At 53.1% G+C, this 27806-nt stretch overlaps 1 pseudogene; it reads left to right on the top strand.

Annotated features, from left to right (window-relative positions):
• Positions 1-17843: 17843 nt before the first annotated feature.
• Positions 17844-18661, top strand: LOC120381736 (annotated as a pseudogene).
• The last annotated feature ends 9145 nt before the right edge of the window (positions 18662-27806 follow it).

The raw sequence follows: 27806 nt of genomic DNA, 5'->3' as shown, positions 1-27806 counted from the left end.
TGTGGCCACTGTCAGCATGTAGGACCTGCCCACTCTCTGGTCTGTGTCTCCTCCCTTTCCACATGATCCCCGTGCTGGTGCCCCTTGTTCCTGCCGTAACCCAGCGTAGGGGGTGGCTCTGCCCCCCCCCCCAGAACCAGAGCGTCCCTGAGAGAGCCCCTGAACAATGTTTCAGTTCCTTGCTCTAGTGTCTCCCCACTTCCCGTCTCTCTGGGGAGCACAGGGCTGATGTGACTCACCCTGACACTGACTATCTCAGGCTACAAAGCTCAGATCCAGGTTTTGTGAAGTTTGGGGGTTGCTGGGCTTAGGCCCTGGGGCTCAGGCCTATTTCTCACCCCTCCTTTCCCCAGCAGGGAGGACGGGATGTTTCGGAAGCCAGAGCCGTCGTTTGCGGAGCTGGAGAAGAGACTCAGTGATTTCTCTCTGCAAAGTGCCATGCTGCAGGAGGTGCTGCTGGGATTCAAAGGTGAGTTGGAGTCTGGGGGTGGCGTCTCCTCTGGTTAGAGCGACCCTGGGAAGGAGTTGGGGACTCTAGTGATGTCACTGATCCTGGGCTCCATCTCACAGCCCAGCTCAGCGAGTCGCCCTTCCCCATGGAGCCGCCCTGTGGGGCTGGCTCTGCCTGCAGCGGCTGCGTTATCGTCCTCTGATCTCTGTCACCATCTCGTCGTTAACAGCAGTTCCATTAATAAGCAATGGGGGTTTCTCCATGAATGTGAGGGCCTGAATTCTCACCTCTCCCATCTTCTCCTTCCCCTAGAGACGCTGCAACGGGAGCTGGGGAGCGACACAGGTACGTGTCTGTCTCTGACTGGCCAAGGGGAGATTTCAGCCCAATAACCATGTTAAGGACAGGGGATTGCAGCCTCCAGCACCTGGAAGCTGTGTAACAATGGGAAGCGATGTTACTTTGTTCTTGCACCACTATATTTTCAACTGACTTGTCTCTTAAATCTTTTAGCTCAGGAACCTTTGGCACATGGCTCACCAGGGTAAGCACCCTGGCAGGCCGGGCAAGTTTGTTTACCTGCCACGTTGGCATGTTTAGCTCCCACTGGACACAGTTTGTCACTCCAGGCCAATGGAGGCGGTGGGAAGTGGCAGGCAGCACATCCTTCAGCCTGCGCCGCTTCCTGCATCCCCCATTGGCCTGCGACGGCAGACCACGGCCAGTGGGAGCTGCAATCAGCCGACCCGTGGATGTGGCAGATAAAGAAACTGGCCCGGCTCACCAGGGTATGTGGATTGGAGTTACCCCAAGGTCCTTTAAGTGTTTCTTGATTGGGCACTTGATTTGCAAATTCCTTTCTGAAGAAGCTGACCTAATGCTTTACTAAGGCTACTTCAGAATCAAAACACATCGATGTACAAGAACGTAGCCAATATTCCTAACTTTAACTGCAAAAATGATACACCCACACAGGTAGTATCATCATCAGGAGCAAATTATAACCTTTTCATAGGCACCTTACACGACAACATTGTACAACATTTACTGCAAATAAATGTGGTTACAACAATGAACTATACAGTCACAGGTTATATTAATAACATCACAGCCAGGGCTGGTGTTAGGGGGTAGCAAACAGGGCAACCTCCTGGGGCCCCAGACCCCCACAAAGCTACATTGCTTCGGCTTCAGCCCTGGGGGTGGAGCTCAGGGGCCCAGACTTCAGCCCCATGCGCTGGGACTTCAGCTTTCTGCCCTGGGCCTCAGCGAGTCTAATGCCGGCCTTGCTTGGCAGCCCCGTAAAAGCTGCTCCCGGCCCCCCCGGGGGCCCCTGCCTCATGGCTGAGAACCCCTGCCTTACCCCACGAGTCACAGCAACGTTCAGGTTACTGCCAGGCCCAAAGGACCAGTCACTTCCTTAGGTCAAATGACGCTTGGATCTCCCAACACAGACAACACTTGTAGCCAGTCCTGTCACAACCTGTATTAAGATTTATTTGAAAGGAAAGGAGAGTTGTTTACAAAGTTAAAGCAGTGTGACAAAGCTCTGTCCTTGTCTCCATGGGCCCTGCATTTCCTGGTGGATTTCGCTAGCCTCAGAGGCTCACTGTGACCCTCCACGTAGCCCTTCTCTTTAGGGACAAGGGTCACAGCCCACTGAGACATTTTCATCGTAAGGCAGTGAGGGAGGGGAGGCAAAGCTCCCCTCCCTTGCACAGTCTCTGTTGTCTCCCAGTCTCAGTGATTAATCAGGGCAGCAAAGGGGGGAGCCCAGGACCCCCCTCTACTCTAGGCTCCAGCCCAGGGACCCTAATAGTATCAGCTGTGGTATCTGACCTTTTAGAAACAGGACACATACAATTCCCTGTTCTACTTCCCCACAGCACCCCCACTTCCTCGGGCTCCACTTCACCCTTACCTCAGGGCTTCCTTCCTTGTGCCTGATCTGGTGTGTACTGCTTAGTCGCTCCCACAGCTCCTGTTCTGCACACCCACCTGTCTAACTGGGAGCTCTTTAACTAGTTTCAGCCAGCCCCTGATTGGCTTCAGGGGTCCCCATCAACCTAGCTGTCTCCAGGGCTTTCTGGAAGGATGTTAATTGGCCCCAGGTGTCTTGATTAACCTGGAGCAACTGTCATTTGGTTACCATGGTAACAGGGATTTGTTTAGCCTGGGGCTAACATACCTGTTTCTCACTACTTTCCTAGAGCCAGCTGGCCTTGCCCTGTCACAGCAGCTAATCATCCAGATGCAGACAAATTACAGTCTTAAATTTCAAAGGTAATAGAAGCTTCTCTAATAAGCAAGCTCTGCATATTCTTTAGGACTAACCCTGGCTAAGCAGCTGGGGATCTCGTGCTTATGCCTAGGAACTTTGCCCCCCAGAGTCCAAGCAGCTACAGATCATCAGTTCCTTCTGTATGAGGTTTTTCATCCCCTTCCTGCCATGTGCTCTGAGCTGGAAACTCAGCTAATGGGAAGTCAAGAGCACAACAGTCTTTTGTCTTTAACATCCCATAATAGTCTCTCTGGTGTGGATGGACCTTTCCTGCCAGGCAGGGTGTAATGCATTCGGCTGTCAATCAGCACTTCACCTAGGTAAAGTCTCTGTCCTGTGTGGTGATTTACAGAGCCACAGAGGCTCACAATGCAACTAGTCAGATATTAACACAGGCAGCAACTCACAAGCACTCAATAAAGTCTAAACATGTTCTTAGAATCCTAATACCTGTTTTAACAATACTAACACAGGTGAGTCAGACCGATTCCACTGTGTGTTTGTCCATGTTCAATTAAGACATAGAGGCTTGTGTAAGAGCTAACACCTCGTCTGCCAGTGTCACAGGCAGGATGGGCAGGGATGGGGTGTCTCATCTCTGTTTGCCAGAAGCTGGGAATGGGTGACAGGGGATGGATCATTTGATGGTTACCTGTTCTGTTCATTCCCTCTGGGGCACCTGGCATTGGCCACTGAGCTAGATGGACCATTGCTCTGATGCAGTGGGCCCTTCTTATGTTCACAGTCTGTATGAGGAGTATCTACTCATTTGGACTCACTGGGGAGCCACAGAAAGGAACAAGATGTGCTGTGGCAAGAAGGCCCAGTCTCAGCACCCCCAGGGTCACGCTTGCCAAAAGCTAAAATTAGGCCCTGCCAATGAAAGGGGCACTGCCAAGAGAGACTGGATAAAGGCTGGAGCATCCAACAACTTAGTTAACCTGAGAGAGCTGCCTTGGGGACAGTGACAGGGAGAATCCCCAGAGTGACTCCTTTGATTCTGCTCTTCTCTGGCCTTTGGTTCTTAGAATCATAGAACTGGAAGGGTCCTCTAGAGGTCATCTAGGCCAGTCCCCTGCCCTCAAGGCAGGACTCAGTATTATCTAGACAATCTCTGACAGGTGTTTGTCCAGCCTGCTCTTAAATATCCCCAGTGATGGAGATTCCACAACCTCCCTGGGCAATTTATTCCAGTGCTTAACCACTCTGACAGTTAGGGAGTTTTTTTCCTAATCTCCATCCTAAACCGCCTTAAATCCATTGCTTCTTGTCCTATGGTCATGTCCCCTCTGAGTCTTCCCCAGTTTTTTTCAATCTTCCCTCATAGGTCATGTTTTCTAGATCTTTAATCATTTTTGTTGCCCTTCTCTGGACTTTCTCCAATTTGTCCACATCTTTCTTGAAATGTGGCCCCCAGAACTGGACACATTACTCCAGTTGAGACCTAATCAGCATGGAGTAGAGCGGAAGAATTTCTTCTTGTGTCTTGCTTACAATACTCCTGCTAATACTTCCCAAAATGATACTTGCTTTTTTGCAACACTGTTGACTTCTATTTAGCTTGTGATCCACTACGACCCCCAGATCCCTTTCCGCAGTGCTCCTTCCTAAGCCGTCATTTCCCATTTTGTATGTGTGCCATTGAGTGTTCCTTCCTAAATGAAGTACTTTGGATTTGTCCTTATTGAATTTCATCCTATTTACTTCAGACCATTTCTCCAGTTTGTCCAGATGATTTTGAATTTCAGTTCTGCCCTCCAAAGTCCTTGCAACCCCTCCCAGCTTGGTATCGCCCGCAAACTTGATAAGTGTAACAGAGAGACTCTGCTGCTGGGAGGGTTTCACCATGTCTCAGAGGGTCACGCCCTGGTAGGAGGGGGCTAGGCCTGTACTGGGATAAGGTCACTCTGTGCTTCACAGTGTGGCAGAACCTAGAATGTCCATTAGCAGGGAACAATGCTGGGGGGAATCGACATGTGGAAAGGACAGAAACCCTGTCTGAATTCTCTCACATTGCCCTTCTGCCCCTGGCAGGCTACAGAATAACGTCCATGGTTTGCTCCAGATCATCCCCTCCTCCGAGGGGGAAGGAAATGGCTGCAATGGAGCTGGCTCAGGTAAGGGATTCTCAGGGAGCTGGTGGTGGGTTCTGCTTGGAGGGAGAGAAGCAGTAAATGTACAGGAGGGTGGGAGCCAGTGATGAGCTGCCAAAATATTAACAACAGGTTCCCTTGTCCTCACCTCACGAGGGGGTCATGCCCCCCTAGGGGTCGTGCCCCATCCAACCCCCCATGCTCCTTGACACCCCCCTGGGGACCCCTGACCCATCCCCCTCGTCCCCTGACGGCCCCCTGCCGCCCCATCAAACCCCTCCTCTCATTCTTGGTGCCCCCCTAGACCTCCTGTCCCATCCAACCACCCCTTCTCTCTGTCCCTGACTGCCCCCCACCCCCTCATCCCACCCCTGCTCCTGCCGGTCTGCCCCGGGACCCTTGCCCCATTCAGCCCCCTTGTATCCTGCCCTCTGACTGCCCCGACCCCTATCCAGCCCCCCACAACCTCAAAGGGGGAGGAGAAGAAGGGTGGAGCTTTCAGAGGAGAAGGGGAGGTGAGCTGGGGCCGGGGGCCGGTTGGACAGCTGCCCGAGCATTTGTTAAATTTAAAAGCTTTTTAGAACCAGTTGTCCTGGAACAACCGGTTCTAAAAGGCTTCTAAATTAACAACCGGTTCATGCGACCGGCTGGAGCTCACCACTGGTGGGAGCTGCTAGAGGTGGTGGGAGGCAGGAAATATCCTGGGTGGAGAAAGGAGGGGACAGGATGTGACAAACCTGCTGACACTAGTGTAGTTTAGGTGTGATGGGTTGTCACCCCAGGGGCAGTCTGGGAACCGCTGTGCCCTCTAACCCAGGTCCCCAACCCCCGGGCTGCAGACCGGTAGGAACCGGGCCACGAACTGACCCCTAGCACATCAAGCGGCATGTCTCCGGCAGGATCCCTAAGCCCCGCCCCCTCAGAGCCGCGTGGGGAGGGGGCAGGGCTGTGAGCTCCGGGCTGAGCTCAGCTGCCTCCGCTCGGCGTGGAGCTCCCAGCCCCGCCCCCTCCCCACGTGGCTCGGAGCAGGACGGAGCTCAGGCCCCGCCGGAGACACGCTGCAGCTGTCGGGCGAGGCGCTGAGGCTCCGGGTGAGGAGGGAGCCGGGGGTAAGAGGCTGGGGCCAGGGGTTGGCTAAGGGGCAGGGAGTCCTGGGGACAGTCAGGGCACAGAGAGGGGCGGAGGTTGGGGAGCGGTCAGGGAATGCCAGGGGTTGGATTGTGGGTGTTCCGGGGTCTGTCAGGACTCAGCGGGGGAGATAGGGGTTGGGGCAGTCAGGGGACAGGGAGCAGGGTGGGGTCCCAGGGTGGTGGGGTCTCTGGGGGATGGTGAGGGGACAAGGAGCAGGATAGGTCGGGGATTCTGAGGGGGGCGGGCAGTCGGGGGGGGCAGGATGTGGGTGGGGGTCAGATAGGGGGCAGGTCCGCGGAAATTATTTTTTCTACGAAACCGGTCCCTAGTGCCAAAAAGGTTGGGGACCGCTGCTCTAACCCTCAAGCTGGGCTGGCCCTTCTCACACTGCTTTGCTGGAGATTCAGCCAGCGTCTCCAGGGCCTGTTATCACCCAACACGACAGCAGGTGGCGCCATGCACCCAACTAAGCTACCTGAGCGCTTTACCTAAGCCGCTCAAGGAGAGAGAGACGACAACAGCCAATTTCCCAGCAATAAGTGTTAGCAAACAGATCAAAGCAGATTACTTATATAACCAAAAATTCAAACTAAGCCTAACATACTATCTGGATAGAATTTGAATTAGCAATTTCTCACCCTGACTGATGATAGTCCACCAAGTTTCCATACACAACCTAGAAATCCCTTTACCCTGGGACCAGCACTTCCCCCACTTCAGTCTTTGTTGCTCAGGTGCTGCCAGGAGTTCTCTTGTGTGTGGGGAATGAGGCCAAGAGATGATGTCACACCCCACCGTATGTAGCTTTTCCATAGGGCAGGAACCATTTGTTCCAAACTCAGTTCCCAGTCCGGTTTGTGGAAAAATACAGGTACCAAAATGAAGTTCATTGTCATGTGGTCTGGTCACATGCCCTAGAGTGCCCTACTGAGTCATAGTAGCCGTGACTCATAGTCTGGCTGAAACATTCACAGGAAGGCTAAGCTCTTCCACAGTCCATTGTCTTTGTTGATGAGCCATGAACTGTCTGGCTTCTTCATTGTTGTACCTGAAAGGCTCGTTGTGGGTGTTACCCAGAGTAATCACATTTGAAAGACAGATACAGAGTCAATATCCATAACTTCAGATACAAACATGATCCATGCACACAGGTAGGATAATCGTATTCAGCCAATCATAACTTTTCCAATGACACCGCACGTGACTCATCTTGTACAAAATGCCTCATGTCCTAATCATATAATCCTGCCACTATGCTGAATATGGACTGTAGTGTCAGATAGCTCCTAATGTCAAGGCACAGGTGTTGGGAATGGAACTTGCCCTCTTTGTGGAACAGGAAATAACCGTCCAGCCAGGGCTGGGAAAACTTCCCAGACTCCCAGTGCTGGTGCCTGAACCTACTGACACTTCATTAGTTACCCCCACCCCCAATCTTTGTGGCAACTGCAAACGTTATCGGTGATGATTTTATATTCTCTTCCAGGTCATGGATAAGAATGTTAAATAGCACAGGGCCAAGATCCAATCTTACGGGGAACCCCCTAGAAAGAAATCCACTCAACCATGGTTCCCTATTTAAAATCCCAGTTTTTAATCTATTTAATGTATGCCCTGTGTATTTTGTACATTCTAGTCAAAATATTGTGCTGAAGCAACTCATATGCCTACGTATATTACATCAGTACTATTAGCTGCAACCAAACTTTTGATCTCATCCAATAAGGATATCCACTTAGTTTGATAGAATCTATTGTGTCTAAACCTTTTTAATGGATGCTAATTACATTACTCTCCTTTCTTTATTAATGAAATCCAGTATCAGCTGCTCCATTCTTTTGCCCAGTATCGATTTCAGACTGACACACTTGTAATTAGCTGCGTCATCTCTTTTATACTTTTTAAAATATTGGCACAGCATTAGCTTTATTCCAGTCTTCTGGAATTTCCCAAGTGTTCCAAGTCCTAATTAAAATTAACAGTCCACCACGCTCCTCCAGCAGGTCTTTCAAAACTCTAGTTATCTGAACCCACTGATTTAAACACATCTAACTTGAATAGCTGCTGTTTAACGTCCTTGTGAGTTATTGTTGAAATGGAAAGACTGTCACCGTCAACATCTTATGATATGAGTTACATCATCTGTTTTTCTCCAAATCCAGGAGAGAAATATTTATTGAACACTTTTACCTCTTCTCCAAGATTGTTGATAATTCTGCCATTTCCATCTAGTAATTTATCACTACCATTGTTAGGATTAATTTTGTACTTTTAAAAACTTCCTTCTTATTTTCATTGGTTAATCATTGATTTCTGATAGCTTCCCTTGCCAGCTTTCTACAATTCTGACCTTCGAACTTAAATTCTTTACTATTGACTTCCCCTTTCTTCCATATATTTTATTTGGAGAGAGTTGGGATTCCAATCAGGGAGCCAACAGCAGGGTCCAGAGCCTGCTCCATCTCCTATATTAAGCTCTGGTTAGTAGCTATGTGATAAATGTGACGACCCTGCCTCCGTCTGTCAGCTGGGAGACACAAAGTTTCTCTCTTTCCACCTTCTGATGCCACCTGGCTGCTCTAAGCAAGGTGAGGTGGGACTGTTAACATGGGCTTCCCGGAGCTTCCATTTCCCTGGTGCTGCTGTTCTGTGAACAGTGGGGTTGTGAGTGGGGCAGCAGGTCCTGAGTGTTGGACTCTTTCTCTTTCAGGGGCCGGTGACCTTCGAGGAGGTGGCTGTGTATTTCACCAGGAAGAGGGGCCTCTGCTAGACCCCGCTCAGAGAGCCCTCTACAGGGATGTCATGCGGGAGAACTATGAGACGGTGACCTCGCTGGGTAAGGAGTCCTGTCCCCTGGGTTATTAGAAGCTGTGGGATCTCTAAAGAACCTGAGTAGTGATAACGTTATACCTTTATTTGTCACACAAGTTTTGACAAGTTTCCTTGCCCTCTCCCACCCACTAGTATCATTTTTGTCATGTGCCTTTTGGTGCCGTCAGTCATTTTAAAATTGCATTGTATGTATCCTTATTGGATACATTAATAACTGCAGCTTTCATGCCTTTTCCTCATTTTAAGAGGAAAATACGCCACCTGTAGAATTCTAAATTGAGTAAATGGGTGTATGACTCATGCATGGCTTGTGTGACAGTCAGATGAGCTCCTATTTTGATAGGAGAGCGTATAATGTTGCCATTCAGGACCCCATGGGTGAAGGGAGAACAGAGCTGTGGGAGGGGAGGAGAAGGGGGGAGTAGATAATTCTGGGGTGCCAGGACATGGGGAGGGTGTGTGCAGGGTTAGAGCTAAGAAGCAGCAGGGAGGGATGAGGTAGTGAGAGACGTAGAGGGAACACAAGAAGCTCCCAAGGTGCCGGAAGGTGGTGCTGGCTGAGAGTAATGGGAAGAAGTGGAGAGGAGTGTGGAGGAAGGGCACCGAGGAAGTGGCTCATTCTCAGGTGTTGAAGCTAAGTGGCCTGTCCTTGTGGAAGAGTGGGAGCTCTTGGGGGTCTAGTGCACTCAAGGGGCACCTCCCAAGGACTGTTTAAAAGCCAGGGCATTGCACAGATCCTATGGATCCATGACAGTGCCAGAGGTTCAGCCTTATGGTGGAAAAGATATAAAACAAGAAAAGGATCTAAATGTGTATTTACCATCACCCCCTCATCAGTCCTCAGGGGAATCCCTGATCAGTTCCAAAGTGTATTAAAACCTTCCTTAAAGGCTCACCTCCTTGGTTATCAGGTGGCGTATTTTCCCTTCACCCTCCCACTTCCTGGTTCTTGTCACGCAGACAGCAAGCAGCAAAAGACCAGAAGGCCGAAGCACAGATAATGCGATGTTTATTGGGGTTATTTCCAAGCAAGCATATTCCACTGCCCTAATGAACTTACACCTAGAAAAATTAATTCTTCTTCGAGTGATTGCTCCTATGAATTCCAGTTAGGTGTGCGCGCTGCGCGTGCACGGCTCTTCGGAACATTTTTACCCTAGCAACTCCGGCGGGCCGGCTGGGCGCCCCCTGGAGTGGCGCTGCCATGGCGCTGAATATATACCCCAGCCGGCCCGTCCGCTCCTCAGTTCCTTCTTACCGCCCGTGACGGCCAGTTGGAACAGTGGAGTGCTCCTTTACCTCCACAGCCCTAGCGTTTCTCCATTTCCTATGTGTTCATAGTTGGTTAAGTTAGTTTAGTTGTTAGATTAGTTGAATAAGTTTAGTTAGATATAGTATAGTTAGGGAATTAGGGGGGTTTAGCCCCTCTTCTTCCACAACCGGTGCGGGCTCATGCCCAAGGCACCGGGGTTTAAGCCCTGTGCGGCTTCGGGGACCCGCACGACTCCTGCCTGCGCTGCCTCGCAGAGACCCATCGTCCAGATAAGTGTCCCATCTGCACGGCGTTTAAGCCGAGAACTAGAAAGGAGCGGGACACTCACCTAAAGCAGCTCCTTATGGAGGCGACACTTCAACCTCCCGCGCCGACCCCAGCGGCACCGAAATCGTCATCGGCGCGCAGCGCACCGGCGGCTCCGAGCCGCTCCGGTACCGAGACTGCTCGAGCTCCGCAGCCGGCACCGGCGTCCCGGCACCGTTCCCTCTCTCCAACGAGGAAACAGAAGACGGCGCAGACGGCCTCCAAGCCGCATGCTTCGGGACCGCTTGCCCAGCCACCACCAGCCCCTCCGGTACCGGCTGTGGTGGTGCACAAACCGTGCACGGTACTGTCGACTCCGGCGCCGCAAGAGCCGTTGAGTCCGGTACCACCCTGCTCCCCGGTGCCAACCGCGGTTGAGCTGCAGCTCCCGTCCACGCCCGAGACATTCTCGATGGCGAGAGAGCTCATCGAGCTCACAGAGGCACCGAGCCTCCGGCCCCCGGCACCGCCGGTGCGGGCCGTTCAGTCAGCGGGCAAGCCGGCGATGATGCGGCCGCCTCCCCCTGACGGACGAGAGAGACGTCGGTCCCGGTCCCGGTCCCACAGACGGTCACCGCCACGCCGTTCCAGATCTCGGCACCGTTCACCATCGCGGTACCGCTCCCCGTCTCGGCACCGGTCGCAGTCCCGGTACCGCTCAACATCGCGGTACCGGTCGCACTCCCGGAGACGCTCCCAGTCGCCCGACCGTCGGTACCGAGGGAGGTCCGGATCCCGGTACCGTTCCCGTCACCGCGACTCCCGAAGCCGCTCCCGACACCGTCGGTCGAGGTCCCAGCACCGGTCGAGCTCCCGGCACCGCAACAGTCGCTGGTCCCGCTCTCCATCCCGGCACCGCGATGACCGGCACCGATCCTCGGCACTGTCCAGGGACCTACTGCCGGCATCCACGGCGCAATCTTTCAGCGCCTCTGCCCCGCCTTGGCCTTCGCGTCAGCCCTCAGTCGCCTCTCAGGCGGGCAGCGGGAGAGATCTCCGGGCCGTCCCCCAAGGCCAGGACCACGGACCGCAACAGTGGGGTTTTTGAGTCCCTTGGGCCTACCACGAGCCTCAAGGTCTCCCCTTTCCCCCAAGGCACGTGGGCGCCGAACATAGGGTGCCCGAAGCCACGGTGAGCAGACCTCCCCCATCTCCACCGGGTGAGGCCCTGTCGCCACCTGGTCCCGCTCAGCATCCAGGGTCCGAGGCGGCTTCACACCCCCTGGAAGAACCAGCTCCAGAAGCGGTGGTCCAGGGTCTGTCCTCATCATCCTCGCCGGATGAGGCGGTGGCGGGGGCTTCTACCGCAGGCCCCCCTCCTATTGACTTGAGGGCCCACCAAGACCTTCTTCGCCGGGTGGCGAAGGCTATCGACCTCCCCGTGGCGGAGGTCCCGGAGGATGACGACCCGGTGACCAACGTCATTGGAGCTGAGGCCCCGCTGCGGGTGGCCCTGCCCTTCATCCGCACCATTCAGCAGAATGCCACTACCATCTGGCAGTCACCGGCGTCCGTCCCTCCCACCGCGCGTGGCGTGGAGCGCAAGTACTCGGTCCCGCCCACCGGATACGAGTACCTCTATACGCACCCGACTCCGGACTCCCTCGTGGTACAGTCCGTAAATGACCGGGAGAGGCATGGGCAGCCCGCCCCGGCGCCAAAATCCAAAGACGCACGGCGCATGGACCTGTTGGGCCGGAAGGTCTATTCGGCGGGTGGCCTCCAGCTCCGGATTGCCAACCAGATGGCTCTTCTCGCCCGTTACACCTTTGACATCTTGATGTCCCTGGGGAAATTTTCGGAGCTGATCCCGACCGCCTCACGTCAAGAGTTTTCGGCCCTCTTGGAAGAAGGCAAAAAAGCCTCCCGGTCCTCCATCCAGGCCGCTCTGGACTCTGTGGACTCAGGAGCCAGAACCCTGGCCTCTGGTGTGACCATGCGGCGTATCTCCTGGCTGCAGTCCTCCACCTTGCCGCCTGAGGTGCAGTACACCCTTCGAGACCTCCCGTTCGACACCCAGGGTCTCTTCTTGGAGAAAACGGACTCCAGAATTCAGACCCTCAAAGATGGTCGAATTGCCATTCGCACCTTGGGTATGCACACACCGGCTACCCAGAGGAGGTCATTCCGGCAACAGCCCTACCGGCCCTTTACCCAGGCCAGGTCAAGGCCCTATAATAGTCGGCGTGCTAATCTAAACCGCCGTAGACCATCGGGCAACAGACGCAACCAGGCCCAGGCCCCTTCCAAGGCCCTCAAGGGCCCAAACAGGCCTTTTGATGGGACGCCGAGGACGCCCATCAGTCTCCTTCCCGGATCCTACCCCGTTATTTTACAACCACCTGTCCCACTTCCTCCCGGCGTGGTCCCAAATAACATCGGACAACTGGGTCCTTCGCACTATCCAGTATGGTTACCGCCTTCAGTTTGTTTCGCCCCCTCCTTCCCACCCACCTTCCCCGTCCCTCTTCAGGGACCCCTCTCACGAGCAATTCCTCCTACAAGAGGTCGAGACTCTGCTGGGCTTGGGGGCCATAGAGGAGGTGCCGCACGACATGCGGGGCAGGGGATTTTATTCCCGATATTTTCTCATCCCCAAGGCGAAAGGAGGTCTCCGACCCATACTAGACCTCCGGGAGCTCAACAGGTACCTGCTCAAGCTCAAGTTTCGCATGGTCACCCTGGGGACCATCATTCCCTCCCTGGATCCGGGAGACTGGTTTGCCGCCCTCGACATGAAGGACGCCTACTTCCATGTCGCGATTTACCCTCCCCATTGACGCTATCTGCGCTTCGTGGTCAACACCGTGCACTACCAGTTTGTGGTGCTGCCCTTCGGCCTGTCCACCGCGCCAAGGGTCTTTACCAAGTGTATGGCAGTGGTGGCCGCAGCCCTCTGCCGTCGTCGCATACACGTCTACCCGTATCTCGATGACTGGCTGGTTCGCGGGACATCCCGACAGCTGGTAATGGACCAGATGACGGAAATACTATCCCTATTTCGGCTCCTGGGCCTTCTCATCAATGCCGAGAAGTCCACTTTAACTGCATCATAACGAGTGGAGTTCGTCGGAGTGGTCCTCGACTCCAGTTTAGCCAGAGCCTGCCTCCCTCGGTCTCGGCACCAGACAATGGTCTCCATCATTCGGGACCTACACACCTTTCCCACGACGACAGTTCGGTCCTGCCTGCGCCTTCTGGGCCACATGGCATCCTGCACATTCGTGACCACGCACGCCAGGCTGCGCCTTCGCCCATTTCAATCTTGGCTGGCGTTGGTGTACCGCCCGCATCGCGACCCCATAGACATGGTGGTCACGGTCACGAAGCCTACCCTCGATTCGCTCAGCTGGTGGCTGGACCCAGAGGTCGTGTGTGCAGGAGTCCCGTTCCACCCTCCTCGCCCATCCGTCACCATGACCACAGACGCCTCAGTGTTGGGATGAGGGGCTCACCTGGGCGACCTTCACACGAGGTCTCTGGTCGCCCCAAGAGCTCTCCCTCCATATCAACGTCCGGGAGCTGCGAGCGATCCGCTTGGCATGTCTCGCCTTCCGCGCCTGTCTGCAAGGCCGCTGCGTGGCAGTGTTCACGGACAACACGACGGCGATGTTCTATGTGAACAAGCAGGGCGGAGCTCGCTCCTCCCTGCTCTGCAAGGAAGCGATGCTCCTGTGGGACTTCTGCGTGACCCACTCGATTCGCCTGGAAGCGTCCTTTCTTCCAGGAGTGCAGAACACGCTGGCCGACCATCTCAGCAGATCGTTCCTCTCCCACGAGTGGTCTCTCCGTCCGGATGTGGCGCACACAGTTTTCCGGACGTGGGGGTTTCCCCAGATAGACCTGTTTGCCTCCAAGTAGAACAGGAAGTGCCACCTGTTTTGTTCGTACCAGGGTCCCTCCCCAGGCTCCCTGTCGGACGCATTCCTTTGCTCCTGGACGGATCACCTCCTCTACACCTTCCCTCCGTTCCCGCTCATACACCGGGTGCTACTCAAGCTTCGGAGGGACAGGGCCCACGTAATACTCGTTGCTCCGGCCTGGCCGAGGCAGCACTGGTACACCCTGCTGTTCGAGCTCTCCGTTCGGGATCCCATTCCCCTTCCGCTATGGCCGGACCTCATCACACAGGACTTCGGCAGACTCTGCCACCCGAACCTACAGTCCCTCCATCTTACAGCTTGGTACCTGCGTGGTTGACCCACGCAGAGAGGGACTGTTCGGCGGCAGTACAGCAAGTCCTACTTGAAAGCAGGAAGCCTTCCACTCGCTCCACCTACCTCGCGAAATGGAAGCGTTTCGTGCTCTGGTGCGATGAGCGCGGCCTTAATCCCTTCCTAGTCCCTATCCCTACAAACCTGGACTACCTCTGGTACCTTAAACAACAAGGACTCGCGGTCTCCTCCTTAAAGGTGCACCTGGCAGCCGTGTCCGCCTTTCGTCCATCCATGGGAGGTCAGTCCATAATTCTCCAACCAGATGGTTTCCCGCTTCCTTAAGGGCCTGGACCGCTTGTACCCACCGGTGCAGCGTCCTTCCCTAACCTGGGATTTAAATCTCGTTCTGGCCAATCTTATGGGACCGCCCTTCGAGCCCCTGGCCACGTGCTCTCTACTCTACCTCTCCTGGAAGACACCGTCTTCCACGGAGACAAGGTGCAGCTCCGACCACACCCGGCCTTCCTCCCTAAGGTGGTGTGGGCCTTTCACCTCAATCAGGAGATCTTCCTTCCGGTCTTCTTCCCGAAGCCGCACGCCTCACCTCGTGAGCAACAGCTTCACACCCTGGACGTCCGCAGGGCCCTCGCTTTTTATATCGAGCAGACGAAGCCCTTCCGGCGTTCGACCCAGCTGTTTGTGGCGGTTGCCGACCGCATGAAAGGCGAGCCGGTCTCCTCGCAGCGGATTTCCTCCTGGGTGATGGCATGTATCCGGACATGTTACGAGCTTGCTCGCGTGGCACCGTGCCGCCTCACCGCTCACTCGACAAGAGCGCAAGCCTCGTCTGCCGCCTTCCTGGCCCATGTCCCCATCCAGGACATCTGTAGAGCGGCCACCTGGTCTTCTGTCCACACCTTCGCCTCCCACTACGGCGTTGGTGCAACAATCCAGAGACGATGCAGCCTTCGGCTCAGCAGTCTTACACTCTGCCACGTCTCGCTCCGACCCCACCGCCTAGGTAAGGCTTGGGAATCACCTAACTGGAATGCATTGGAGCAATCACTCGAAGAAGAAAGAGCGGTTACTCACCGTAGTAACTGTTGTTCTTCGAGATGTGTTGCTCTATCCATTCCAGACCCGCCCTCCTTCCCCACTGTCGGAGTAGCTGGCAAGAAGGAACTGAGGAGCGGATGGGCGGCTGGGGTATATATTCAGCGCCATGGCGGTGCCACTCCCGGGCGCCCAGCCGGCCCGCTGGAGTTGCTAGGGTAAAAATGTTCCGAAGAGCCGTGCACGCGCGGCGCGCACATCTACATGGAATGGATAGGAGCAACACATCTCGAAGAACAACAGTTACTACAGTGAGTAACCGTCTTTTTCACAACCACAAGCATTGATAAGGGATTTCTTGCCAGACAGGCTGCTGTCAAACTAGGTTTTCTTTAACCATTTTAAGATCTGTTTCTTTATCTGGTGGTGATGGGCAGTATCAGGACAGGATCATCTTCCTAACAGCCCAGTAGCACCTTATTTCAGTGTGACTGGTTTGGGATGTGAGAATGTGACCCTTCGCTTCCCAGCTGATGGCTGCCCCTGCTGCTTAGCCAAAGGTCTTAGCCTAAGAACAAGGCCTCAGACTGTCCTAGTGAGAGAAGGCCCAGACACAGGCAGACTGTGATTTTGATTCTTTGTTTTTATACCCCTGTGTAGCAGGGTGGTCCCTTGCTCCTGCCCTGAAGGATTAAAAACAGCCCGGGAGGGGGCTGTGGCTGGAGAAAGCAGCCTTTAGGCTGGGTGGATTGGGGGAAGTGGCTGCAGCTGGGGCCATGCCCCAGACAGACTCAGCTGGCCCTATAAAGACAGAGAAGCCAGGGGCAGACAAGAGTCTCCCTCTGCCTGTAGAGGAAGAAGGGCCTGGCTGCAGGGAGCTGGACACAGGGTACCTGAGTGGAGCAGGGCTGGGGAAAGGCAGAGAAGCTGGGGAGCTCCTGCCTGGAAAGCCCCAGGCTGCGGCCTAGCACAAAGCCAACAGGTACTGGGGGTTGCAGAGGCAGCCTAGGGGTAGGCAAAGGCAGCAGGTCCAAACCCCTTTGCCTGTGGTGAGTGGCTGACACTGCAGTCTGCCCCAGTGAACGGGGGCTAGATGGAGACTAGGCAGTAACTGAGGCAAAGTGGGGATAGTGGTTTGGGGGTTCCCCAGGGAGGGGAGACCCAGATTGGTGGGGTACTGCCAGTGGGTAGCACCCCAAATAAAGGGCACCGGGTCCAGGGAGGGCAGGGGCCAGAGGACAGGCGGATCACCGGCCTGCAGAAAGCGCTCCAGAGCTGGAATGAGCTAATTCCCAGGAGTCACCAGCAGAAGGCACCGCAGGGGTGAGTCCGCTCATCTACACCCTGTAACCAGCTACGTGATAAAAATACACCTAACAGTGGGTTCTACCCCTTCCCCCATTCTGTGTCTGTCTTGTATATTTAGATTGTAAATTCTTCAGGGCATGGGCCATCTACTATTCTCTGTTTGTGCTTTGCCTAGCACAATGGGGACCCACTGTTAGTTGCTCCTTAGGCACTAAGGTAGTTCATATGATTTATTATAATAACTCTCCTGCCACTTGGAGCCAAGGAAGCTGGCCTTGGGATGTTACTGCTTAAAAATGAGCTGGGGGTTAAACCATGGAATATTCTTTGTGACAAGTATCCCACAAATTCCACTGACCTCCGTTGTTTTCTTTGCCTGGAGTAGGGTTTCCTATTTCCAAACCTGATGTGATCTCGCAGCTGGAACAAGGGGAAGAACCGTGGGTCCCGGACCTCCAGGGCTCTGAGAAAGAAGTGCTTCCAAGAGCTGCCTGCACAGGTGAAGAATTGGTTAAACCAACTCAAAAACTGTGCGGGAATGCAGGAAACATTTGGGATGCCCTACAAAGACCCTGTGAGCTCTTCAAGTTCAGGATTGTCCCCTGCAGATGTGGAATCATTATGGCAGATGTCACTCATGGCTTCCCTCCTATTCTGACTGACAACTGGCAGCAGGTTGCTCCCTGATCTCACTTTCCCCTGAGTGTTCTCATGAGATGCAGACCAAAACTGATCCCTTCCTTTCTCCTCTGGGAAAATCAGCTCCTGATAGGTTTGATCTCTCCCACACATATTTTGGATTGTTCATCCCTTTTTCCATTCCTCTCTCTGAAATTTTCTTTCTTTCTGGCGCAGGTAGTGACCTATGCCTGGATTCTCTGTGTCTCCCATCAGGTGATGGGATGGTGAGTCAGAATGAGGAGGAGACACTCCAGCAGGAAGATGCTGAGCAAAGAGAACCACGTGGAACTTTATCAGGAAGACTCAAAGGGAATGTTTCCAGGAGTTGTGCACTCCCAGAAAAACCAAAAGCCTGTGAGACTCAGCAGAGGCCAGAGGAAAACTTTAGTAGCCACTTAGACCTCATAACAAGTGACAGAATCAACTTGGAAGAGACACACTACATGTGCCATGAGTGCGGGAAAAGCTTCAATCAGAGCTCTGCCCTTATCACACATAGGAAAATCCACATGGGTAAGAAAGCTTATGAATGTTCTGAGTGTGGGAAATGCTTCATTTGTCATTCAGCCCTCATCTTACATCAGAGAATCCACACAGGAGAGAGGCCTTACACGTGCTCTGAGTGCAGGAAAAGCTTCAGTCGAAGCTCACACCTTATCAGACATCGGAGAATCCACACAGGGGAGACGCCCTACATGTGCTCTGAGTGTGGGAAAAGTTTCGGGTGGAGCTCTGCCCTTATCAGACATGAGAGAATCCACACAGGGGAAACACCCCCCCACATGCACTGAGTGCGGGAAAAGCTTCAGTTACAGCTCAGCCCTTATCAGACATCAGAAAATCCACGCAGGGAAGATGCCCTACACATGCTCTGAGTGCAGGAAAAGCTTCAGTCAGAGCTCAAACCTTATCACACATCAGAGAATCCACACAGGAGAGAAGCCTTACACGTGCTCTGAGTGCGGGAAAAGCTTCACTCAGAACTCTGCCCTTATCAGACATCAGAGAATCCACACAGGGGAGACGCCCTACACGTGCTCTGAGTGCGGGAAAAGCTTCAGGCAGCGCTCAAACCTTATCACACATCAGAGAATCCACACAGGGGAGACGCCCTACACGTGCTCTGAGTGTGGGAAAACCTTCAGTCTGCGCTCAAACCTTATCACACATCAGAGAATCCACACAGGAGAGAAGCCCTACACGTGCGCTGAGTGCGGGAAAAGCTTCAGTCTGCGCTCACGCCTTATCACACATCAGAGAATCCACACAGGAGAGACGCCCTACACGTGCGCTGAGTGCGGGAAAAGCTTCAGTTACAGCTCAGCCCTTATCAGACATCAGAAAATCCACATGAGAGAGAACTGTAATAAATCCTTTGACTAGGGCTGGGCAAAATAAAAAAAAAAAATCACATTTCCTAATTCCCACATTGTGATTTTTGCACCATCTTCACCGTGGTCTCTCAGCTCCCCCAGATGAGTTACCTGCTTCTGCCTTTTGCAGCTCACCCTTCTTCGGGTCTGTCCTGTGATCTTTTCTATCAACTCCTTTCCTTTTGAGCCAGGAATGTTCATCAGCTCCTGGAGGTTTGATCCCAACAAGGTACAGTGAGGCAAAAAGTATCTGTGCCTTACATCCACTAGGGCTGTATATGGCGTCGGCTGCTCAAGTTAGTCATCTTGGTGTAAAAAGACAATTAGAGTTGTTGTGCAGATGCAGCCCAGATGCAGGGGTTGGCATTAGCTTTCCCCTTGACCTGACCTAAACTCCATCACTTTCCCTAGTCTAAACAAACCCTGAGCATCACGGTTATACTGTTCCCCCATTTCACAGCAATTGTTAGTCATCGAGTTCTCCCTTCGGAAACCAATTGTTTCATTCCCAGTTGCTCTGATGTTGCTTCAGGTTGTGCTGCAGAGCAGATATTTTTGCTACTATTTTCCTCACTTAAAATATATTGAACTATAAGAAAGAGCAGGAACAGGGCAGGGATAGGGGAAAATGTCATTTCACCTGCTGTAACAACAGACGTAGTTAGGGTAAGTCAGAGGGATTCCCTTATTCCCCATCACCATTCCAATCCCCCTGTTGTTCAATTGGTTAGGTCAGTATTTTTTCTAAAGGGCTGGGAAGAAGATTCCCTAGTAAATTATTTGGAACTAAGCAAAATACCCATGTATTTCACAACAAAAGCAGTTGTGGCCCAGGCCCTGCAGGAGGTCGCTCCTGAAGAGATCTCCTTCCTAATCAGCTGCATGTTGCCTATTATTTGGGAAATACAATCCCTATTGAGGTAGGGATGGAAAAATGGAAGTGACATTTCTGTTCAGCTCACCCCTGGGAGATGCTGCAAATGTGTAGAAAATGAAATCCGTGTTGAATGTGATATAGCTGTAGAAAGATCCTATTTTTAATAGAGACCTGACATTTGCTATCTTACAGGGATTCTAAGCTGCACCTGAATTTAGTCCCTAATTTAAATCTGTGCCTCCAGATTAAAGAAATAAAAGGGCATAGTTGGGGGAGTTGTACCTCACTGTCGCTACTGATCTGTTGTGCGGTTGGTGAAGAATTCTATGCCAGAGAAGTGTGAAACTACTCCATGTAAGATCAAAGATTTGACAAGAACTCGGGTAGAAATTGCAGATACTAGTGGTTGGTTTTCACCCCAGAGATGGAAGCTATGGTGACCTGTGGCCCAGGTAAACTATTTTTAGAACCTGCTCCCTAATTAACTGGCACACACTCAAAGGACGCCATTATTAAATTGGGAACAACCGTCTTTTATCATTTGGCTCCAAAGTTAGATGAAGCACAGAGAGAGACAGCTGATTCCTTCAGAGCCATTCCATGCCTATGGGTCCCAATCTGGCTGCCTTGTTGGACAAGAAGCACTTCCATGCTGGGCAAATGATGGTAGCCAATGGGGGAATGTATGAGATTCCAAGTTCAGACTGCAGGATACATGAATGCTGAGTCCCGAGGCTGTGATTTGGCAGGAGATGTCAAAATCTGAAGTGGTGATGGGTGTGTGATAGGAGCTTTTCTGGGTTGGTTTTTTTTATTTTTCATTTTTATTTATTTAATTATTTTTTGTTTTGTTTTTGCAACCAGTTATTTTTATAGGTGGTGAGGCCGCTTTTCCTTTTGAGCACAACTGTTTCATCCTCAGGCCTGGCTCTGGAAACCTCCTCAGTGCTGGCCTTCTGTTTCTTTCATGTTTAATATGCTAGGGTTCACACATCCACACTACATGTTGTTCACAGCAACAGATACTTTGAGAAACCTGCTGGCCTAAGTGGGCCTTTTCCAAACGGACATTGGCCCAAAGTCTGCCTCAATTCAGCTGGATTGGGACAGGCCTGTATCACAGGAGTGGTTCACACCTGATTTGCCCAGAGACCCTGGGGGAGTTGTGGTGAGATAGGATAAGTAGGAATCAACAACAATGAAGTTAAAGGCAATGGTGAAAAACCCTCATCTTGCAGGTCAACAAGCCTGTTCTGTTCATTCCCTCTGACGCATCTGGCACTGGTCACTCTCAGGCAGCACACTGGGCTAGATGGACCATTGGTCTGACCCAGTTTGACCAGTCTTGGGTTCTTAGTTAAGCCATCTACGGCCTTGTCTACACTGGCAGGTTTCTGTACAGTAAACCAGATTTCCGTGGTGTAACTCCTGAGGTGTGCACACTGCCAAGCCACTTAGTGCACAGAAACTGCACAGTTGCAGTGCTGTAAAAATCCACCCTGACAAGAGGCATACAGCTTCTGCACCGGGGCTACAGTGCCGCGGTACCAGTGTAGACACCCTGCTTGATTACAGCGCTGCAGCTGGCCTCGGGTACATGTCCCACAATCCCTGCTCTCTCCTCTCTGGTCAGCGGTTTGAACTGCATGGCCCTCAGGTGACCAACCGTGAACCCCACCCTTTAAATTCCTTGGGAATTTTGAATGTCCCACTTCCCACAGAGACTGATTATGGTTACAGACCCCTCCTGAAATTAGAGCAGGATATTGTAAAGCTTTATCTCATAGTACAGTAACACAATTCAAACCTGTCGGCACAGAGGAGAAAGCACTCCTTCAGTTCACATTTATTGTTACTGATCTCACTGACAAACTTCCTTTTCTCGGGGCTGCTCCCAGCACTTTAGGGAGTTTTTCCTCTTTTCCCATCCAGCTGTGGTTACGGGACTGCAGCAGCTCCCCAGATGGCCAGCTTTGCTCTTTCGCTTACATCAGGCCTGCACAACACGCGGCCCGGGTGGGCTCACTGTGCGGCCTGTGGGAGGTGAGTAGGCAAGTGGTAGGTGAGAGAGCGGGGCTGAAGAGGCGGGTGGCCAGTGGCGGGGGCTGAGTCAGCGAGCCGGGAGGGTGGAGAGCTGAGGCGAGTGGGGGCAGTGGCGGGGCTGAGGAGGCGAGTGGGGCTGAGGAGGCGAGTGGGGGCAGTGGCAGGGGCTGAGGAGGCAAGCTGGGAGTGGGGGTGAGGAGGCGAGTGGGGGCAGTGGCAGGGGCTGAGGAGGCGAGCTGGGAGTGGGGCTGAGGAGGCGAGTGGGGGCAGTGGTGGGGGCTGAGGAGGTGAGCCGGGAGGGTGGGGGCTGAGGAGGCGAGTGGGGGCAGTGGCGGGGCTGAGGAGCCGAGCCGGGAGGGTGGGGCTGAGGAGGCGAGTGGGGGCAGTGGCGGGGGCTGAGGAGGTGAATGGTGAGTCAGTGGCTGACCTGTTCTGCTGATCTGGTCTGGCTCCCAGCCCTCTCCAAGGGTTGCAGCTGTCTGGAGGTGCTGCCTTCCTCAGTCCCACCTCATTCACTCCACAGGGCAACTGATTACCAAGGGGGAGATCTTATTCTACTTCTAGCAAAGAGACAACATTCTTTTACCTTAATTATACTACCTTAGGGGCCCCTATAACTTATTACCAAGGTTCAATGTTTTGGTGGGGCAGCGCTGGGGAAGGAGGGTTTGTTTCCGTGGAGCAGGCGGTGCTGGGGAGTATTTCAGGGGCTGGGCGGCACTGGGGTGATGTGTTTTGGGGGCCTTGGCGGTGCTGGGGTCAGCAGGGCTAGGGGGGTTCGGCCCTCAGCTGTTTTCTTTGGAGTAATATGGCCCTCGCCACTTTACGATTTGTGCAGGCCTGACTTACATCCTTCACTGCTTTGGACGAAGCTGCATTTGCCACCAGTTTAATCCATAGCTGAGACCTCAGGTACCAGCAGCTAGTTACAAACATTGAATTCAATTCCCATTGCCAGCAGTGGGAGGTTATCCTGGGCTGTCAGAGCCTCAGGATTTTTTAAAACTTCTCTCCCTGCTCAAGCCTTTAATCATTCCTGTGGCTCTTCTCTGAACCCTCTGCAATTTACCAGGGAAAGCAGCCAACCCATGAACCAACCAAACCAAACCAGGCTGGTCTGACGGATGTAACAATCTATTGCCTTCCAAGGTTGAATACAAATCAGCTCATTCTATTCACCCAAGAGTTCCACTTTAAGGACTTTTTGTTTTCTCATTCCAGTCAAATCCTGTGCAACAGCATCGTTGTTAACTCACCACTTGGTCACTTCACATTCACAGGTTCCCAAAGTTGGCAGGTCCAAGTCTTTCCTCCCACATGCTCTCACTGGGGGAAGCCTCCTTGGCTTCAGCATCTCCTCAGACCAACCTTGGACCTTTCAGCATCCCTGTTCCACCCCAAGCCCTTCCAGTCATGAGTCCACCTGAATCAGACATCTCGGAAAGCCTCACCCCGAAGGGAGTCCTGCACCCCAACTTCCACGGTCCCCAGTGACTCTCAGCCAGCGCTGTACAACAGAAGGTTCGTTAGGGGTCTGGAATCCAGCCTGGGAAAGTTCTGTGTTCGCACAGGAAGCAGGAAGATTCAGCAACGTCCATCTTGGGGAGACCCCGAACTCAGAGCCTGGGCTCTCCCCTCGAGTCCCCAACCCGGCAGACTCCTTGCTCCCAACAGCCCGACTCAGCCAGGCCCTTTGCCCCTCGTCTGTCCTTTGTCCTGTTTCCCTGGCAACCTGCTCAGCTGGCCTCCAGCTCGTTCTTTGTTCTCCGACTCCTCCCGGCCAGCTGGCCTCTTGCAGCAGGTGCGCCTCGGCCATCGGTTGCTAGGAGACAGAATTTGTGGCCATTGTCTGGGCCCAGGCAGCTCGACAGCAGCCACACCTGCCCTTTGGGGGTCTCTGCCAAGATTTAACCCCCTTGTCCCACCACCGAGATCAGTGGTCCCAACACACTTCAGGGTCATGTCCCCCCTTACCTTTTTCCATGTCCCCCATGGTCCACGGCTGGGAATGGTGCCACTGCTACAGGCAAAGGGATGCAGACAGGGGTGAGAGGACAGGCAGGGGCCAGAGCTGGGGGTGCCAGTGACAGCTTGCGAGGGGGCAGGTGCTGGCTTGAGTGACTGGGATGTAGGAAAACCCAGCCTGCGCCTCCGGGCCAAGTCCACTGGTTGTCTCCTGTGTTGTGACATCCAGGTTTAAATCTTCCCAGCATGTGCTGCGGCTCGTGTATTAAGCCTTCCTGGTTGGCCTGGTCATTGCCAAAGTAGCTCAGTTGGGATTGCATTATCCTGAAGATCTGAAGGTTTCTGGTTTGATACCAGGCTTTAGCACCCCCTTCACCCTGGGCGTGTCGTGCTGGGCTTTCCTCTGGGTGTGCAGCTGTGCCTTGAACTCACCAGTTTTCCTAATTTCAGAGGCAACACTCGCAGAGGGCGTGTGTGGGGTCCTGTGCCCCACCTGGGTTAGCTATGGCCTGCTACATCATGTGGTGCTGCCAGGCTCCCTCCCTGCACAGCAGCTGCTGGAGGGGTGAGTGGAGAGGGGCTGCCTTTGCTGCTTCCTCTCCTGCACTGTTCACAGCGGGGAGGGGCTGTTGATCATAAGGGGGTGGGGCTGAACCCTGACATTGTGCCCCCTCCCTTCAGGAGACACCAGTCGTCTGTACCTGATTGCCAGCTCCTCAGCCAGAGGAAAACGTGGTTTTCTGCACCTGAGCTGCCAGCTCTTCCTTTCTTTCTCATGAAGGGGAGGAAAAAAGAATCTTTTTCAAACCCCAGTCCTACCGTTGACCAAGGTCTGACTTTCTAAGTTCCTTCTACAGTGGAGGATTTAGAGTTAGTGGGGCCCTGTGCATAAAGTCCATGCAACAATCCCCCTTCCTCCGAGCCCTGGTATGTCTCCAGTAGCTGCTGTCCCCTGGTTGCAGGGAAGGAAGTTTCCACCCATCCAGGAGACCCCAGCCTGGGACTAAAGTCAGCTTCGGGCTTCTCTCTCCCTTCTTGGAATCAAGTTCATGTTTTTACCAAGAGTTAAAGCAGCCTGAACCCCCAGAGTCTGGATCAATGTCACAAGTTCCCAGTGTCTCCATGGAAGAGAATTTGTTAAATCCCAGATGAGTGGAGTTAAATCAGTTCTCAGCCTGAGTCCTTAGGTCTTAATCCTGAGGCTATTGCCCCACCATGGGCCCATTTCCCTCCTCTCTTTCATACAGAAGCACAATTTTCTTTGCACAGACACAGGAACAGCAAGATCTTTCTCTGTCCCTTGTGCAAAGCAGGAGACCAAATTCCATGGAAACAATGGACAAGCAGGGGCTCTGGGCACATCCAGCCCTGGCCGTGAGATGTTCCCTCCCCTCTCTTTATGCCCCTGTTGTTATTTCATGGATTGTCTGGGATGGGGAAAAGCTGAGTTCACTCCAGGTGGAGGGGAAAAGAACCCTGAAAATCTCAGGGCCACAGGGAAAACCCAACCCCTGCTATCAGGGGTCACTGAGGTGCTGGGGATTTGAGTAGGAAAGGGACTGTCTGAATTGTCAAGGTGGGGAATGAATAACAAATTACAAGATCCACATCATTAACTACCGCCACAGGCTAATCCTGCTGCAGATGAAAAGGAAACTGGGAGTGATTCTTTGCTGTGCAGCCATGGAAACAGTGACCCAATTGCACTGCAGTGAATGTGCTGGGGAAGGCTGGACTTTACAGGCAGGTGGAAATAGTGGATCCTAGAAATACCTGGAGTCCCCCACACCGCATCTGCCACCAGAGTTGGATGTTGAGCCGCTCACAGAGTCCCCCACCACCATTACTTTCTAGCAGGGGATTGCAGCACCCCCCACCCACTCAGAGGTGAAAGTAAGCCGGTCTGGTCTGGTACGGCGTACCGGCAAGAACCAGTACGCCGTGCTGGACCACACCGGCTTCCACGGCGGGGATTGAAATGGCTCTGGACTGCCCACGGCCAGGGCTCCGGCAGCCGGGCTGGGGCCAGGATTGAAAGGGCTCAGAGCTCCCCAGGGCTGCGGGCAGCCCAGAGTCCTTTGAATCCCGGCCACAGCTCTGGCGGCTGGGCTGGGGGCCAGGATTTAAAGGGCTCAGGCTCCCCTCAGCGGCAGCAGACCATTAATGCAGAGAAGCAGCAAAATTCATCAAACACAGAACTGATTCTGACTTATTTCCTTGGTCTTAAAGGAGAACAACAAGGACCTGAGTCTCCTCCCTGTCAATAACCCCCTGCTGAGCCAATCAGGGGAGAGACTGAGGACGGGAGGCTGAGGGTTCTCACCAGAGAGCCCAAAGGACGGCCCAGGTCACTGGTGGGGATCACTGCCCGAGCACTAGTTCAGCCCCACATTTTTGTGTGGACCTCCCACAGTGGGAGCTGCAGAGCAGAGCTCCACAACAAACACACACACACACCCCTCCCTCCCTGTGTTGGGAGGGGAACAGGAGAAAGGACAAAAGAAGCAAGAGACGAAGAGAAAAGAGGGAGGGAGGAAAAAGTGAAACAAAAAGGACAAACCCTAATGTCCCCAGGGAAGGAGAAAACTCGAAAGAGGTTCCTCCTGGCGCTCACGTCCGTGAACCCGAATACTCTCTCAGTCCTCAAAGAGAGACCTGGAGAAGGAGACTTGCTGAAGCAAAGCCACAGGGGTCTCTGAGGTTTCCCTGGCCCCTCGTCCCTGTCCTGCCTGGCTGATGTCAGCATCTCTCTGTGAGGTCACCACCTCCCCACCACCTTGGACCAATAGTCTGAGGTCCTGCAAAAGGCCTTTGTGATGTCACTGCCACACCCTCCCTTGCTGTGCCAATGTCCTGCCCCTGGCCAGGCACTTTGGAGGTTTGAGCTACTCCCTGGGGATCACCCCACGCAAGGAGTGTTCGTTCTAGGCAGCAAGCCGGCTAGACAGGGAAACATCAGACGCTGCTCCCAATGCTACACTCAGTTTTTCAGAAATTAGTCGACTTTATGGCCAGAAGAGACCATTAGAGCATCTAATCTGACCCCCTGCATATCTCAGGCCTCCTGTATGACACAATAGCTACTTTTGGGCAAACACATTCCAGAAAGGCATCTAGTCTTCATTAAGTGACATGAGGAGATGGCAAATCCACCACTTTCCTTGGAAGCTTGTTCTTGTGGTGAATTATCCTCGGTGTTGAATATTTGTGCCTTAGTTGTAATGTGAATTTGTCTCTTTTCACCTTCCAGCCATTGGGTCTGGTTAGGCCTTTCTCTGCTAGATTAAAGAGCCCTTTAATAGCCAATAGGCACTTCAACGCTTCAATGAAGTCACCTTTCAATCTTCTTTGATAAGCTAATCAGGTTGAGCTCTTTCAATAGCTCACTAGAAGGCATTTTTCTCCAGCCCTCAGAACATTTGGTGGCTCTTTGCTGCCTCAGCTCCAATTTCACAATATCTTTTTCAAATGAAGACACCAAAACTGGAGGCAGTATTCCAGTATCAGTCTCACTGATGCCGTGTCACCTCCTGTGACGTTACTGACATAATCTGTAACTATAGATCACCATTGCAACCACTGTTCTATATTTGCAGCCAATACTGTAGAAAGGTTGTCGTGTAAGAGGTCCATGGAGAGGTTCTGACTGAATTATTATAATGATGGTATCTCTAGATGTGTATCATCTTCATAGTTAAAGTTATGAATATTGGATCTATGCTGTCCCTATTTCAAATTTGCGCTCTGCTTCTGGGGAACACCCCAGCCAGACAAGCTGGTGTCAGTTCTGCCTAGCCTGCTTGATGGCCCATTAAGGACCATCAGCTATACAATCGACCCATTGAGCGAAGGCAGATACACCTTGTGACTCAGCAAGGTCTGCAGGGACCTGCCTATGGACAGAACTCTAAGGTTTTTCTATGCCACATGCTGGATAGAGAGTCCTTGGGACAAAGAAAGCAAAGACCACATGGCAAGAGAC

Source organism: Mauremys reevesii, linkage group 14 (assembly GCF_016161935.1).
Source record: "Mauremys reevesii isolate NIE-2019 linkage group 14, ASM1616193v1, whole genome shotgun sequence".
Classification (NCBI taxonomy): domain Eukaryota; kingdom Metazoa; phylum Chordata; order Testudines; family Geoemydidae; genus Mauremys; species Mauremys reevesii.
The sequence above is the reverse complement of the archived record's forward strand: the minus strand, read 5'-3'. Positions and strand labels throughout refer to the sequence as shown.